The following is a 17,696-nucleotide window of genomic DNA, read 5'->3' as shown; positions in this document are numbered from 1 at the left end:
TGTGGAGCAGAAAATCTAGTGGTCTCTCGAGAGAAGACCATGATGTGGCATCAAATGCTTGGACATATTGTATACTTCATGGTAAAGGTATGGTAGAAGGTATGAGTAATATCTCTCTGGATTTTGATTTCTGTGAAAATTGTGTATATGGGAAGCAGAATTGGGTGAGTTTCCCTTCTGGTAGTAAGAGGGTGAAACAGATATTAGAGCTTATGCACAGTGATGTGTTTGGACCTGTGAAGTTTCCATGATTGGGTAAGCCTGTGTACTATGTATCCTTTATAGATGAATTCTCAAGGAATACATGGATATATTTCCTTAAGAAGAAATATGGATTCTTTGACAGGTTTAAAGAATTTAAGGCTCTCGTGGAAAACCAAACTAAAAAGAAGATAAAGGTGTTGAGGACAAATAACGGTGACCAGTTTTGCAATAAGGAATTTGAAGAATTTTGTAAAAAGTGTGGTATAGCACATAAGAAGACTACTCCATACACACATGAGAAAAATGGAGCTATAGAAAGAATGAACAAGACGTTGATGGAAAGGGCAAGAAGCATGCTCAGTGGTGTCGGGTTAGGACAGGAATTCTGGGCAGAGGCAGTGGAGACAACATGTTAACTGGTCAACAGATCACCTTCATCAGCATTGGAGGATAAGACTCCACAAGAGGTATGGACTGGTAAGAAACCCTCTCTTTCACATCTGAAGGTATTTGGATGTGATGCATATGTACATGTTCCAAAGGAGAAAAGAACCAAGTTGGATAGTAAATCTGAAAAGTGCATCTTTATTGGGTATAAGGATGGTTTAAAGGGTTATAAGCTTGGGAATCGAGTAACAAGGAAGGTTTTGTACAGCCGAGATGTGGTGTTCAGAGAGGTGAAAGATGTTATTAAACATGAAGTCCAACGAAAGGAACCTGAGAAGATAGAGTTTGAGCTAAAGGAGGAAGAATCAGACTCTACAGCAGAGGAGGGATCAAAAGATGAAGAGCCACAAAATTTGGGTGTGAGAAGATCAGTTCGAGAAAGAAGGCAGCCAAAAAGGTATATTCCATCTACTTTCTGTTCAAATTTTTCTTTATCTATTACTGATGATGATCCCATAACTATGAAGGAAGCAGTAGATTCAGAGGATGGAAAACTCTGGAAAGAGGCCATGGTTGATGAAATGGCATCTTTGCACAAAAATGAGGCTTGGGATCTGGTGGAGTTGTCGGCTGGAAGGAAACCCATTAGTAGCAATTGGGTGTTCAAGAAGAAGACAAATTCAGAAGGAAAGGTGGAGAAATACAAAGCTTGGTTGGTAGCAAAAACCCAAGTGTCAGGAATTGATTTTGGTGATATTTTTTCTCTTGTTGCCAACGTAACTTCTATTAGATTACTTTTATATGTTGCTGCTATTGATTTTGAGGTAGAATAGATGGATGTGAAGACAACATTTCTTCACAGGGATCTGGAAGAGGAGATCTACATGAAGCAACCTGAAGGCTTTACAGTAAAGGGTAAGAAAGAACTGGTATGCAAGTTAAAGAAGTTTCTGTATGGGTTAAAACAGTCACCAAAGATGTGGTATCAGAAATTTGATACATTTATACGAGGACTTGGCTTCACCAGAAGCAAAGCAGATCATTGTGTATATTTTAAATTAAGTGGTGACCGTGTTATTTATTTGGTCTTGTATGTGGATGATATGTTGCTGGTTGGAAATAACAAAGAAATTATCCAGGATTTGAAGACCCAATTGTCCTCCAAATTCGACATGAAAGATATTGGTGTTGCAAACTATATTTTGGGCATAGAAATTAAAAGAGACCGGGAAAAGAGGAAGCTCTGGTTAAACTAGAGGAAGTATGTCGAGACAATATTGAGGAGGTTTAATATCCAGGATAGTAAACCGATGAAGGTTCCTATTCCTATAGGTGTAAAGTTATCTGCTGAACAATGTCCCAAGACACAAGAAGAGGAAGAGGACATGTCTCGTGTTCCATATGCAAGTGCAGTCAGTAGACTGATGTATGTGATAGTCTGTACTAGAACAGACATTGTACATGTAGTGGGAGTATTGAGCAGGTTTATGTCAAAACTAGGGAAGGAGCACTAGATAGCAGTGAAGTGGGTTTTTAGGTATTTGCGTGGCACTAGTGATTATAGTTTGTGCTACCAAGGAAGACTAGGATTGGACAGAGTGTTGGATATTCATGGATTTGTTGATGCAGACTGGGCTGGAGATCTGAATCAGAGAAGATCTACAAGTGGGTATGTGTTTAACCTATTTGGAGGTGTAGTCAGTTGGATGAGTAAGAAATAATCTATAGTGGCACTATCAACTTCAAAGGCAGAATACACGGTAGCCACTCATGCAAGCAAGGAAGCAGTTTGGTTGCAGAGATTGTGTTCAAGTATGGGGTTAGTACAGGGAGCTATAAGGATAGACCGTGATAGCCAAAGTGAAATTTTCTTGGCAAAGAACCCTGCATATCATTCAAAGACAAAGCACATTGATGTTTAGTATCACTTTGTGAGGGATATGATAGAAGACAAAAAGGTGTTGCTGGTAAAGGTGGACACTTTGAAGAATACTGCAGATGCATTGACAAAATCTGTGAGCTCTGAGAAGTTCTCTTGATGTAGAGAAACAATGGGCATTGTTGGGCTGGATAAATGACTAAGCTCTCTTGTGGCCCCTGTGGAAAGAAAAAAACAAGTGGGAGAATGTTGGGTTGTGTTATATTCTTTCCACGACTATCCTACATAGCTAACCAGGGGGTTAGAAGGGGGGCGAAGCCCTCCCTTCGTTGCGCCAATTTCATAGCAGGGGGGGTGGGGTCACAGAGGTTTTGAGGGGTGTAGGTAACCCCACTCTATGGGGTCCGAGGTAGCACCCCAAAAAATTTTGGTTTTGGACCCTATGTTAGGTTGGGCGGACCTACCTATGGTTTTGTGCATGATTTTCGCACATGGTTTTGGACGCAATGGTTTTCAGTCCATGGTTTTGGACGCAATGGCTTTTCTGTCCATGGTATTGGCTGCTTCGGCATGTATAAATATGTATTGTAACATTGAAAGGAAAATAATGAATAATCAAGCTGGTAGTCCCGATTTTGGGATCCAGGGGAAAATCTCTGTGTATATGTGTTTTATGTGTTATGCTCTCGCATTGTTTATTTTCTGTGTTTTAGAATTCGTATGCGGGTCATTTCTGTACGGGGTTAAAACCTATAAGGAGGACCCCAATGTAGTATGAAAAATTATGCAAAAGAATGATTTGTTGTGTTATCAAGACCACTCATACTTATGCAATAATTCTCAACTCAAATGGAAGGTCCTTTTGGAATTAAACACTTCTCATGTAGAGGATATTCAAGGTTCCTGAAAATATACCATAGGATCCAGAATTTTTTTTGAGAAAATCAAGACCTTAGGTCTTGTTGTCGCTGCTACAACAACCTCCAAAATTTCACTACATTTGAATTATGGATCATACCTCATTGTAGTATCGAGTGTATCCTTGGACATCAAGTGTTGTTTTGTATTGATACATATGTTTTGAGTGTTCCTAAGTGTTCTTAAGTTTCATTGCATTTATTTGAATATCCTTACATGCATTTCATGGTCACAACACCTTCCTTGTTGTAAAAATACACATTTGGGTCACCATTACACACGCTTCACTGTTTATATTTGGGGAATGTGCATAAAGTGGTGTTTTTATGTATATTCATTGTTGGTTATGTTTTTCTAATTTTTCTTGATGATTTAATATGTGTCACACTTGGTTCTATATCCATAACTCATCTTGTTCATTCATTGACCAATCATCCACACAGACAAATTTCAGTTGAAAAGTGATCCCATTAAGGCCAAGAGTGCATGAGTGCACTCTGAAGCCTTGATGGGAAACCCTTCATTGTTCATAAGTGTTCCATGCACCCTCCTTGATAGTTGGGTGCACTCCAAATTCGTGAATTCCCTTCATTGCTCCGAACCGCGTCCTCCAAGAATGACTAAGTCTTCCTAGAATGCACTCCTTTAACTCGAAGAAGTGAGCCCTCCTTGAGAAAATTGGCACATCCTAAAGACCCTAAGCTGAACCCTTCATCCTTCCCCTATGCACCATGTGCCCTCCTGAACTAATGGAGCACATTGTCACACCTTGAAGGCATGAAGCCCCAACCTTCAGCTTTCAGGAGTGCGCCCTATTGGAGCAAGTGATGTTTGTTGTATTCATGCATCTTGGGACTTTTACTTAATATTCAAATCCTGATGGCTAGCACGTTTCCATACATGAATTATGAGTGTTTGTAATATTGTTTTATGAATTTTTATGGTTCATGATTTCTTTCACCAGTACTAAGGTAGTTGAACTATTTTGGTTATTTTAGTGCTTATTCTATTGAGAATATGTTATAATGGTTATAACGTTTGTCACATTCATGTGGAATATTTTGCTGGATGTTAGATGAAACATTCATGTTTTTGTGTGTCTTTATTATGGTGGTACTATTACCTATCTCCTATAGGCTCACTTTCTTTCCCCTCTGCAATAGAAGAACATTGAGGCACTTGCAACTAAACATTCACCAAGCACACTAGATTTCTGTTCGAAGGCACATATGTGATTATCTCTCTTGCTAACAGCTAAAGCCAAGTTATATATTTAAGTAGATGGAAACTAAGTTGTATTCTGGATGGGGCTCATATCCCAAATGATGTGAGGTTTACTTGGGACTGCATATCGGGGAGACCCACTTGAATGTTGGTAGGTCTAGCACTATCAACATTTCTGGTGCTAGAAGGAGGCCGACCAGATTTTTATGCATGATAACTCTACCCACCCACATCATACTTCCTTTGGAAAAGAAAACAACATTCCCAAAACTTCTTTGACTCATATTCCTAAAGCAGGAGGATCTTCTCAGCCTGACCCTGAACAAATTTGTGAGATTTCTTATGAGCACATCCGTGAAATTTGACCCATAACCCATAAGTTCGCAAAGGCTATCAGATTAATTACTGGAGCACATATTATTCCTTATTTTTCAAAGAAGAAATAAACCACTCCCACTGGGATAGTGGTTTCTACAATAGAAGATTGTGTTTTCACTACTCTTGAAGAGTTTCCAGAATCTGTAGAAAATACAGAAAAACTAGAGTAGCCTCCATATTTTAACAGGGGTGATGGGGACAACGTTGTTCTTTATGACAATACTATCCATGGGAAAGAAGACCCCTCATATTCTGAAGAAGAGGAGGAGGATACAGATGAAGACATGGTAGACTACAATCTGAATTGGATGACTTAGGGACTACTTTCCCTTTCGAGTATTTTACATAAGACGCCAAGACACACAAAAAAGTTATTAACAAAATATGACCCTAACAAGGCACTCAAAGCGGAATATCATTTGGATAATTTATACCTACACCTGTATACCCTCAAGTTATGTTGTGATAATGTTGCATGTAGACTCTTTCATTGTACCTTAGATGGTATAGTAGCTACTTGGTACCATATTCTTCCTATGAATTCAATTCAGAATTGGAAGGGGTTTAAAAGGTTGTTCCTTGAAAAGTTTGAGGATGAAAAAACCCTAGCCATGTTATTAAAAGATTTAGGGAATCTTAATATGGGGGGAAAAGAAAAGGTGAAGGACTTTAGTCAGAGTTTCAATCGGATATCAAACCAATTCCCTCTGGATACGACACATCATTCCTCCATCATAATTGATTACTATACTTATGCCTTGTGAGTAAGCATTTCACAGTTTGTAAAGAGAACAACGAAATAACTTTGGCTCAGAGTTTCAAAGAATCCATTATTGTTTAGAAGGATTTACGTGCAGTCAGAATAATTGTTGATGATGATGCATCTAAAGACTCCAAGGATACAGGCAAAAGGTCTCAAACCTCTTCAAACAACACCAAAGATAAAGAAGCTACTAATTTGGAAAACTTAACCTGAATGATCAAGACTTTGTTCAACAAGTTGAAAGAACTGAGCAAAGGACAGGCAAGACCACTTTCAGCAGTAAGACCCTGAATTTTAACTTCTTGAAGAAGTTCAATAACAACAACAACAACAATAGTCAACCAACTAAGTTTGCATAGAGATTGAATGTCGTGATGAATGTTGAGAGTATGGGCATGGACCAATATTATTCATTCAAAAAATACATGCCCACAGTGGAATCACAACATGAATTATCTAGTTGCACATATTATTGACTTAGTGCTTGCAAATGAGCAGACTAAACAAACTAAAGAAAATGAAGAATCTTAGGTGGATGAAGGGACTGCAAGTGTCGAACATGCAGTTAATAGTTTTGGTCATGTGTTCAATGCTGATAAGAAAACCACAAAAGAACCACCACCGAATGAAGCCCCATCTCAGAAGAAAAACAACCGATATAAGTTGAGAAGTCAAGGGCATGTTCCTTAACAAGCGTTGACGAGGCAAAAATTGAAAGAAGATATGTTAAGAAAACTCACTCCGCCCATCATCCAAGCTCTGAACAAGTATGGAGATGCTACCATAACAAAGAAAACTTCATCCAACACTAAAATCAAAACAATCACACAAAAGTGCCAGGAAAATTCACTCCTCTAGACACTTTAGCAATCCCCACTACACTTGACTACAACATAGTCGAGGATATGAAGAAAGTGTGCACAAATATTTCTATGTTTGACCTCACAAGAATAACAAGCTAGTGAGAACTTATTGTTCAAGCCCTTGATCAAACCTCAAAGGTATTAATGCTTCTTCCCAGAGGGTATTTGGTAAGTCTTTTGGTCTCTTGGAGTCAGTCGTTAACACTACAACTTTTGAAGCTGAAACTCTTTTCCCTTTGTTTCTATTCACTTTCGAAAATTTCAATTCTAATGTTCACAATTGTTTAGTGGATTATGGTGTATCCATAAATGTAATTCCATTATTTGTTATAAATAAAATAAATGCTAGATGGGAAAAAATGGAGGCACAAATTATTCAGTTGGACAGATATTTCTCTAGGCTATTGGTGAACTTAGAAATGTGCTTATTATCTTAGCTAATTAAGATCAAGTTCACCAATGTATAAATATCATAATTGTGGACATACCAGAAGCATATGGTTTACTCCTTAATAGAGACTAGTCGAGACAATTACAAGGGTATTTTGCAACCAACTGGTCACATTTGTGGCTTCCGTATAGGGGCAAGAAGAATCAGATCCGGGTGGAAACATAACCTTACATGAAATATATAGTTACATCCTTCGAAGGGAAAAACGAGGCAATCGCTTTTGCAGATCTAATTTTTGGTAATTTATTTTTTGGAAACTAGCCTTGGGTGTTATCTCACACATCCATCATTGATTCCACCAGATACACAGCTGGAGCTCCATCCTTGTTCCCTAGCTAGTGCAAATTATTTATGTAATATAGATGTACATAACATTACTAGTGTAACACCCTCCTCCCACATCTACCCAAGAAACCAGCCAGTCGGGGTAAACATGCGACGAGAGGCCACTATGATAAGATTCAACCTCATTGGTGACTTTAAGGAAATGGAACCAATGGAACATCACACACAGTCATCCAATATCATCAAAATAACCTTCAAGAGACAAGTCAACCACTCAGATAGCTTGTCCTTGGGTCCTACTGTTGTTTGAGAAACTTAGGGCAGACTAAGACTCCCCAAACACTGCCCAGACGAGTTATAACGCTCCCTACACTGGAAAGGTGTGTTATAACACTCCACAGACACTACCCAGGCAAGTTAATCTCTAAACTAACACTCTGATTTGCTAGCATTTTGGGATTTGAGCCACCTTTTTCAGCCCGGAATGGAATGATCACATAAAATTGGTTAGAACACAAGGAAACAAGGATGCAAAAGCAATAAACTAAACAAGACCATAACCTAAACCCTACTAGCCATGACAGGCATTTCGTCAAACATATCATCGACATGTAATCTACAGGTGTAAATAACATAACTAGTGTAGGGATCTCATACTTATCTGAGAATCGCTATGAACCATTGTTCCCTCATGCCATTTTCTGCATTATCATCCATTAAGTCATAGACACATTATCCATTCACATATAAGTAAAAACATCCTGAGAGTCATACATAGATGCTATCATAAAATGTGCATATGTTATGAAACCAGCACAAGAAAAGATAGAAAATATAGATCAACGCCTTAGAATTCAGCCTCTTCGAGGGGGAAACCTCCTTTACATTACATAAATGAACAATTCTTGGATGATACAAATGACAAAACCTCCTTTCTATATATAGGAGTCTAAGGAGTCACAATATAATCCAGCCGACCTAACAATAATAATATAAAGCCACAAAAATAACAATATGGGGGTAATAGGGGCACAACAATATAAATAAGGGGTATAACTACAATAGTAATGGGGTAATCACTAGTATTATAGGGACCCAACATGCCCCTCTCCTTCAAAAAAGTGTTGTCCTCAACGCTTGAGTAGTTCTGGATACTTCTGCATAAAATTCTCATCCTCCCATGTGGAATCTTCAGCGGATAAGTTCTTCCACTTGATAAGATACTCTGAAATTGATCGATTTCGTAGCTGTCGAGTTCTTGTTTCTGTGACTGCTTCCGGTTCCAATATAATTTTTCCTTCCTCGTCAAGTTCTGGCAATATTGTTTGAATTGGGAGCTTGTCACCTATAACCTTCTTTAAACATGAAACATGGAAAACTGGGTGCAATCGAGAAGCTGCAGGAAGCTCCAATTTGTATGCCATAGTACCAATCTTTTGCAACACCTTGTACGGACCATAATACTTTGGTGATAATTTATTATCCTTCTTAGCTTGCTTTAGGGACATTTGCTTATATGGTTGTAGCCGTAGGAATACCCAATCACCTACATCAAAACTTCTTTCACTGCGATGTTGATCTGCCTGTTGTTTCATTCTATTTTGTGCCAACACGAGGTTATCCTTTAAGAGTTGGAGGACTTGTTGTTGATGTTCGATGTGATGTTCCACTGCCTGAACCTTAGAATTTTCTCTTAAATATGATGTGATGGATGGTGGTTGATACCCATAAAGTGCCATAAATGGGGTCATTTTTGTTGCTGTATGGAAGGAAGTGTTATACCACCATTCAGCCAGAGGCAACCATTTGACCCATTGTGTCTGTTTATCAGATACAAAGCAACGAAGATATCCTTCCAAACATTTGTTTACTATCTCAGTTTGCCCATCAGATTGAGGATGATAAGATGAGCTATGAGCTAACTGAGTACCAAGACAAGAAAATAATTTTGTCCAAAAATTTCCAGTGAAAATGGGATCTCTGTCACTTACAATAATCTTTGGGTTTCCATGTAGCTTTTGAACTGTTTCCATAAATGCAGTAGAAACTGTACTGGCTTTAAATGGATGTGATAATGCACAAAAGTGTGCATACTTGGTAAGTCTGTCAACTACCACCATGATGACACTCTTTCCCTCAGACTTGGGTAAACCTGTGATAAAATCCATTGAAACCTCCTCCCAACGTTGGCTTGGAATGGATAAAGGTTGTAATAGACCCGGTGTCTTAATTGTTTCAACTTTATTTTGCTGGCAAACCAAACATTCCGCCACAAACTTTTGAATATCTGATTTAAGGCCATCCCAAAAAAATTCCTTCTTAACCCTGTGGTAAGTTTTTAAAAATCCTGAGTGCCCTCCTAAGGGAGAAGTGTGCAATTCCATAAGAATCTTTTGTTTTAGCTGGGAATTCTTACAGAGGTATAAGCGATCTTTGTACCATAACGAATCATTTTGCCAGCTAAATGTATCAGAAGTACTGGAATCTTGTTGTAGCTTTCGAATAAGTGCCCACACTTCTTCGTCATTCTTCCATTCCTCCCTTGCTTCGTTTATCCAATCTGGTTGGATAATAGAAATGGCACACAACAATGCTTCCACATCCTCATCCTTTCTTGAGAGTGCATCTGCCACCACATTTTGCTTCCCTTTTTTGTAGATGATTTCAAAGTCATAACCCAACATCTTTGTGACCCACTTTTGTTGCTCTTCAGAGGATAATCTTTGTTCTAAAAAGTATTTAAGGCTATCATGATCCGTTTTTACCTTGAAGTGTCTTCCCATTAGGTAGGGTCGCCATTTCTTAAGTGCATGGAGTATTGCCAACATTTCCTTCTCATAAATAGCTTTGCTTAAAAACTTTCCCTTGATTGGACGACTTTCAAAAGCAATGGGTCTTTCATCTTGCATTAGAACAGCACCAATTCCATTTCCTGAAGCATCACATTCCACAATAAAGGTTTTTGTGAAGTCCGGTGTAGCTAAGACCGGTGCTTGGCACATTGCCTCTTTAAGATGTTCAAAGGCCTTTGTTGCTTCCGGAGTCCATGAAAATGAATCTTTCTTCAATAATGTTGTTAGAGGTGCTGCTATTCTCCCATAATTCTTAACAAACTTGCGATAATACCCTGTCAACCCAAGAAATCCTCGCAGATGCTTTATGGATGTGGGGATTTTCCATTCCTTAATGGATTTAATTTTGCTAGGGTCTACCTTAACTCCTTCATGAGATACAATATGACCCAAATATTCCACCTCCTGGACTCCATGTTCAACATGTTCAACATGATCCTTCCAAGACTTGTTGTAGATTAGTATATCATCAAAAAATACTAACACAAATTTTCTAAGGAATGGTTTGAAAATTGAATTCATCAAACCTTGAAATGTTGAAGGTGCATTGGTAAGGCCAAAAGGCATGACCAAAAATTCATAATGACCCTCATGAGTTCTAAATGCCGTTTTCGGAATGTCTTCAATCTTCATTCTGATTTGATGATATCCCGAACGAAGATCCAACTTGGTGAAGTAAATTGATCCATGCAATTCATCCAGTAATTCATCAATAACAGGAATGGGGAACTTATCTTTAATAGTGAGCTTGTTGAGCTCCCTATAATCCGGACACATGCGCCATGATCCATCCTTCTTGTGCACCAATACTACTGGAGCTGAGAAAGAACTTTGACTCGGTTGAATTATACCAGCCTCTAGCATTTCTGCAACCATACGTTCAATTTCACTTTTTTGGACATAGGGATATCTGTACGGCCTGATGTTTGGAGGAACACTTCCTGGAATCAGATGAATAGCATGATCATGATCACGCATAGGTGGGAGACCTTTGGAGTCTCAAATACCTTGGAATGATTGTCCAGGACTTTTTGGAGATCTGGAGAAATAGATGATTCCAATGTGGAAACATCTAGCGAACATAATTGTGCAATTACACCTCTTTGCTCCTTTTTTAGAAGCTTTGTCATGCCATTAGAGCTGATTATCTTTCCTGGTTTCCCTGCAATACCCCTTAATTCAACTTCCTTTCCTTCCGTAGAAAATTTGATGAAAAGTTCTTGAAAATTAAAAGCTATTGTACCCAAGGATTGTAGCCATTGGACTCCTAGTACAACATCAGCACCTCCCATTGGAATGGAAAGCATTGGGCTAGTCAATACATATTCTCCCATGGATAGCTTGATATTATGGCACTTTCCAGAGCAATTTATTGTTCCTCCATTTGCAATCATCACTTGACACTCTGGTGCTGGATATAGGAAGCAATTCAATTCTTTTGCTACCCTACAATGAATAAAATTGTGGGTGCTTCCTGAATCAATCAACACTATTACCTTTTTCTTCTTGATTTGTCCTTCTATCTTGATGGTTTGAGGAGTGGTAATTCCCGCCAATGCATTACAAGATATGGTCGGATTTATTTGTTCTTCATCTAGGCTTTGTTCCTGGAGTATATATTCTTCTTTTGACCTTTCTTGCTCCTTTTCTTCTTCCTCTTCACAATCTATGTAGAATAATTTCTTCTCAGCACACTTATGACCTTTAGTGTATTTGCTATCACAACTGTAACAAAGCCCTTTTGCTCTTTTTTCTTCCAATTGTTGTGGTGTCAACCTTATAGGTTGTGGAAGACTAGGGGCAACAACACTTCCGTCTTTATAGTTGTGAGTGGTATGCTTCCTGGTTGCCATAATTTTGCTTTCCATTTTTCTTGCTAACCTGAATGCCTTCTCTAATGAATCAGGTTCCCAAAGGCGAACATCATGTTGGATATTATCCTTTAAAGACCCTATGAACACATCAATCCTATGCTCCTCTGGAATATCTTTTACCCTTATGTTCAATTTTTGGAACTCCTCAATGTGCTCCATTACTGAACCCTTTTGTTTGAGACTTATCAATTGGCTAAAAAAAGTGTTGCTTTTTGTATCTTCATAATGTGCTATCAATTCTTCCGTAAAAATTGCCCAAGTGATAAATTGTTTACGAGAGCAAAGCCATTGATACCATACAAACTGATTTGGTTCCAAATATACAGTTGCCATACGTACCTTTTGTGTGTTTTGCACATTATTGAGATCGAAGAATTGCTCCATCTGTAATATCCATGTGGCGGGATCCTTGCCATCAAACTTCCTCATATCGATTTTTGGAATATGGTGATTCTTCGATCCAACATTAGCGTCTATGAATCATGATTAACATTTCTTTTGTTCTCATCATGAGTTTCCTTTACTACCTTTTCACCATTAGTGACCCTTTCTTGTAGCAACTTCTTCAATTCTTCCATGTCTGTCTTCAAATATATCTTCAAATCTGCCATGTCTCTCTTCAAATCTGTCTTCGAATCATCTATCTTAGCTTCCATGCCTTTTATCTTATATTCCACGCCATTTATCTTAGATTCCACGCCACTTATCTTAGCTTCTGTTAGCTTTTGTGAGCGTGACATTTGTTGCACTTGTTCTTGTAATTTTGATATATCATGTAGCATTTCTTCCTCTTCTTCATGAGTCATGCTAGAGCTTTCAGGTTCCTTACTAGGTGTTTGCATTTTCTTTCCTCAGGGCATCAGTTACCGATAATAATGCTTTACTATGCCCTTTGAATTCCGTTAAACCAAGCTTACACAAAAATTTAAAAAAAACTACACACTTTTTTCACTTTATAGAAGCCTGATATTGAATCTGATGTATCTCTGTAATTTTGGATCATCCAGTTCTGAAATTGCTACCTGTAGTAGCCTTCTATGTCCTCTTTCCAATGCCACAAGTCTGAGCCAAATTGGATTCTCCAAGGAAGAGTTATGTGAAATCTCCCACAGTGACTTGCTTTTAGACTGGTTCAGTAGATTGAACTTGTACGACGTGCCACGAGTCACTGTTTCAACCTTTGAATCTGAAACACACACACAAGAAACTACAGTCCGTCCTCTTTCTGTACCTTCTTACGAAATTTCAATCCGATCCCCAGAGAGAAAGTTATGACGATTTTCCCCAGGTCACCTGTTTTGAATGTAATTCAGGAGTCTGCAAAAAGACCAACTTCCTCAGATCATATCTCCACAAATATCACGCGAAAAGCTCTGAAATTCGGACCCAAGGTTCAGCGCAATTTCTTCTCAAATGGGTTTTTTTTGCGACTTCTGAAACGTCACAAAAAAAAAAAATTATAGCGAAAATGCCACGATGACCTGTTTGGAGCAGCGAAACCCTAGAATCCAAAGCTTTGATACCAAATGTTATGAAACCAGCTCAAGAAAAGATAGAAAATATAGATCAACGCCTTAGAATTCAGCCTCTTCGAGGGGGAAACCTCCTTTACATTACATAAATGAAAAATTCTTCGATGATACAAATGACAAAACCTCCTTTTTATATATAGGAGTCTAAGGAGTCACAATATAATCCAGCCGACCTAACAATAATAATATAAAGCCACAAAAATAACAATAGAGGGATTCTATGGGGCACAAAAATAACAATATGGGGGTAATAGGGGCACAACAATATAAATAAGGGGTATAACTACAATAGTAATGGGGTAATCACTAGTATTATAGGGACCCAACAGCATAGAACCAGCATAATAGGAACAGAAATACAATAAACATATCATCATCAAATCCATAAATACATTAGTACGTTTACACACGAATATCAAGGGAATGGACTTCTCATTAATGAATGCAATGAACCAATCAAAGATGGGTCTACTAGGTTCCACCCGATCGTAGAATGGTTGAGCTAAATCTCTCTTCATCCATTCACCATCATTCCATATTCCAAGCATGAATGTGGGATCTCATAAAACACATCAATCAAAACTCATCCAAGGCTTCTAGAGTCCATCCACCTCAACCCATCAAACAATGATTCACCTCACAGTCAAACATCACCAAAAATCATCATCATATTGGTCTCCATCCAAGCCTTCTAGGGCTTCCAGAGCATTTGTCCAACCAAGTCTTCCAGAATTAGTAACTCAACCCACAACTTATACAAGGATTCTATAGCATTTGTCCAACCAAGACTTCCAGGACTAGTGACTCAACCCACCAAAGGCTTCTAGAGCGTTTGTCCAATCAGGGCTTCCCAGACTAGTAACTCAACCCAAGTTGTTATAGGGCTTCTAAATCACTTGTTCAACCAGGGCTTCCAAGACTAATAACTCAACCCAAGCTAAGGAAGCATGAGAACCAACCAAAACAAAACAATGAAAGTAAACCAACAATCACCATTTCTATCCAGGAAATGGAAAGGCTAGGCAATCCACTATCAATCCAAGAAATCATCCATGCCAATGACATATCACAACCAAGAAACCACATGCATATTCCATGCATGCCCAAAACTATTGAAGAAATCATTCATGCAACTCGATACTTGCAAGAAAATCCGATGTAGTTGTTGATGTCGATGTCTTCTTGCACTTTCCTGCTCTTCCTTTTCCTTCTTGCTCCGAGAATCCAAGTATGACACACCCACCAAGAGTGCTCCAAGAAAACTCTAAGCAACCAAGAGTATGAGAGAGAGAGAGAATAGAAGAGAGCTCCAAAAATGAATTGACAAAGTCTTTACTAACCAAGCTTGAGCTAAGAGCCCCCCAATTGATCCTTAGAAGCATTTTTATTAATGAGGCCTCTGTTTTCTTCATTTTCCATTATTTTCCTTCAATTTACTCCTCACATGCAACCTGTGACCTTTCACCTTCATTTTCTCCTAATTTCCATTATTTTCATAAATAAAATGCCAATTAATGCCTCATGCCTTTCCAAATCCTTAGTCATTGCCTTTGTCAATTTCCTTAGACATAAACAACCAAATGAGCACCCCCTAGGATGTTTTTCCCAACATTCAGCTTGGAGTATGTGTCCCATCATCCGTGGTATTTATATATTTTTACATGGAATTTTCACCAGGGCTGTTACAGAACCCTTCCCCTTGGGGGAACATCGTCCTTGGTGTTCGATGACACCTATAACCAACATGACTGTTGAAAACAAAACATACTGCCAATGGAACTTTATAACACATCTCATTGCAGTATTTACAATGAAATCCCTGCTCAAAATCAAAACTTCATGACAACATACCACATACTGGAGCTTTATAACATAGCTCATTATAGTATTTACAATAACCACATATACACATATACACATATGCACATTTTCTAAACTAGTAAATAAAAGGATACGATGCTTACATCCAAAACAAGGGAATCCAGAGGCTCATACCTCCACCCTCAAAGTAATACCAGGATTCACCTCCTTCCCAGGAAGTCCATAATTGAGTGCAAAGTCAAATCTGCATCCAATGTCCAATGTTATAATCCTGCACCACTTTTCCTCTCAGCGAACATTTACTGACTCATTCTTCCATGGCACACTCCCAGTGTGTATCTAATTCCATATGGAAATTCTAATGACCAAAAGCACCTATCTGTGGTCTTCCCTTCTCTACTACACAGTCCCTCAGGTAATCCGATCACCCCTTCCATGCAGTCACTCACCTTTCAAGTTCCACTGGCACCCCCATCGCGGGCAGTCCATCCTTTGGCAAGGCTTCCTCACATCGGAAGATACAAAAACCAAGGCATATACCTACATCAACACATCATATCAGTCATAGCATGCTCATGGAAATCAATGTACACTATTGGGTACCAATGTCCCACAATGGCCATGTTCCTGAAGTGCTTTACCAACATACTGTTTCCTGATTCAATTCCTTTGTTGTTAATTCTTGTAGTTGATTTCAACTACCCAACCGGGCATTATCGTGTTTCTTGTACCAAGCACATAACTTCCATTAGATGTAAAATAAATTAAAATAAATTCACATCATACCTCATTGGTAGCTCATCAATAAGGTACATTTGCAATCACGTTCACTTCCTGTCACAACAAGTCAAACTAACTGTTTGAACAAAACATCATGTATAAACATATCACATCAGGTTAGCTCAAAACATAACCATCAAAATCATAAATCACATGTAACCATCATAAACCATGATCATAGTTCACATGTAATCATCATATACCAGAATCATAAATCACATGCATAATAAAACTAAAATACAATACCGATACTTATCCTTCATCGATTCTTACTTTTGCCTTTGTTGTTTTTGTACGCACTCTGGATCAGTTGCCAGACCTGACAAACACCAAGTGTCTTCTCCTCAACCATGTGCACACACACATAGTATAAATCCCACGCATATAACCACACATGACATACCACATTGTGCAATACATGCATCTACACCTAACATACAACACATACACCTATACCCAATGTATACAATACGATACATATGCCTACATCTAGTGCATAACATAATACATACACCTGCACCTAGTGTACAACACAACAAATACATCTATACCTTATGTACAAAACCACACAATACATGCACGTGCATAATGCACATACATAGTACCACATTCCCTCAACACAACATGTATGACATGCACACAATATGACACTTAAGTACAACATGTACACAATACCACATGTACATTGCACCACCTGCACAACATCACATGTACACAGTGCCACATGCACAACATGTACACAATGCCACATGTAAACCACACCACTTGTACAACGTGTACACAATAACACATGTACATAGTACCACATGCAGGACATGTACGCGACACCACATGTACACAGTGCCACATCCATGACATGCACACAGTACCACCTACACACAATGCCACTTGTACAACATGTACACAATACCACTACAAAAAACACCACTTGTGCAATCATGCACACAACACCATCTGTACATAGCACCACATGTACATAACACTACATATCCAACATGTACATAGCATCATTTGTACATAAAACCGCATATTCAATACGCACAGAGCACCATATGCATACAACACCATATATCCATCATGCACACAGTTCAATATATATAAAGTATTGTCTATCCAACATGTACATAGCACCATATATACCCAACACTAAATATGTAACATTCATACAACATTATCTATACTAACACGATGTGCATAATATTGCATAAACATCATGTACACACAATACGTATGCACAATACTTCATGTGCACAATCATCGCAGATGCAACATGTACAACATAAACAACATATGCAAAACAATACTACCACACATTGGAAACCATATTGTTCTTATCAAGAAACCTTACTTCCAATTTCTTATTTGTGCTTATCCTAGCATGACGCAAACACATTTATTTCATTTCGTTGATGTATCCCTTGGTATAACCTGCCCATAACATAGACATGATATAATCACATAATATCAACTCATAACCACATGATA

The sequence above is a fragment of the Pinus tabuliformis genome, chromosome J (genome assembly GCF_031772625.1).
Source record: "Pinus tabuliformis cultivar Carrire ecotype Pingquan chromosome J, CPIR1, whole genome shotgun sequence".
Classification (NCBI taxonomy): Eukaryota; Viridiplantae; Streptophyta; class Pinopsida; order Pinales; family Pinaceae; genus Pinus; species Pinus tabuliformis.
Note: the sequence above shows the minus strand (reverse complement) of the source record.